Genomic DNA, 1,126 nt, shown 5'->3' on the forward strand with positions numbered 1-1,126 from the left:
TAACACTTTTGAGATGAAGTCAAGCATGACTCAGATGATACATAACTCAGTTTAGTTTGGGGGTTCTCCTACTGAAGACCCCAACATGCACATCAGGGATTTTATTGAGATATGTGACACTTTCAAATTCAATGATATGACTGAAGATACTATCAAGCTGCGACTCTTCCCGTTCTCTCTGAGGGACAAAGCTAAGTGGTGGTTAGATTCTCTACCAGCTGGGTCTATCACCACTTGGGAAGACCTTGATCAAAAGTTTCCCACTAAATTCTTCCCTATGGAAAAGACTGCTGCAATCCAGAATGCTCTTACTCAGTTTGCTCAGCAAATAGGAGAATCATTGTATGAGGCTTGGGATTGATATAAGGAGATGCTAAGGAAGTACCCACACCATGGCATGCCTAATTGGATGATTATTAACTGTTTTTACAATGGATTGGGTGCTACTTCTAGACCCATGCTTGATGCAGCATCAGGAGGAGCCTTGTGGGCTAAGAGCTACAATGAAGGTTATGAACTTATTGAACTGATGGCTGCTAATGAGTACCAGAATCCTTCCCAGAGACTGACTCAGGGAAAGGTGGCATGAATTCTAGAGTTGGATGCAACAACTGCTATAGCTTCCCAACTTAAGGCTTTGACGATGAAGGTGGAAACTTTGGCTAATTATGGAGTTAATCAAATCGCTAATGTCTGTGAACTTTGTACTGGTGCCTATGAGACTGATCAGTGCGCAATTTCTAGTGAATCAACTCATTTTATGAGCAACTTTCAGCATTTGCAACAACCTGTGCCAACAACTTATCATCCCAACAACCACAATCATCCTAATTTCAGTTGGAGCAACACTCAGAATGCGGTTCAACAGCCTTATCAACAGTATCCAGCTAAGCAGTACAACCCCCTGGTTTTCAGCAACCGTAATATGCACCAAGACAACAACTCCAACTGCAACAAGCTAATAAAAAATCTGAATTTGAGGAGTTGAAGCTTATGTGCAAAAGTCAAGTTGTTTCTATCAAGACCTTGGAAAATCAAATTGGGCAAATTTTCAATGCTTTGCTAAATCGTCAGCCTAGTACACTACCTAGTGACACTGAAGTGCCGGGAAAGAGGAAAGCTAAGG

General features: G+C 41.7%; 1 non-coding gene across 1 annotated transcript; it reads right to left on the reverse strand.

The window, feature by feature from the left end:
- Positions 1-294: 294 nt before the first annotated feature.
- LOC141675874 (small nucleolar RNA R71) lies at positions 295-399 on the reverse strand. Its single transcript, XR_012556502.1, has one exon. It is a non-coding gene; the product is annotated as a small nucleolar RNA R71 (small nucleolar RNA).
- Between the last annotated feature and the right edge of the window lie 727 nt (positions 400-1,126).

The sequence above is a fragment of the Apium graveolens genome, chromosome 7 (assembly GCF_009905375.1).
Source record: "Apium graveolens cultivar Ventura chromosome 7, ASM990537v1, whole genome shotgun sequence".
Classification (NCBI taxonomy): domain Eukaryota; kingdom Viridiplantae; phylum Streptophyta; class Magnoliopsida; order Apiales; family Apiaceae; genus Apium; species Apium graveolens.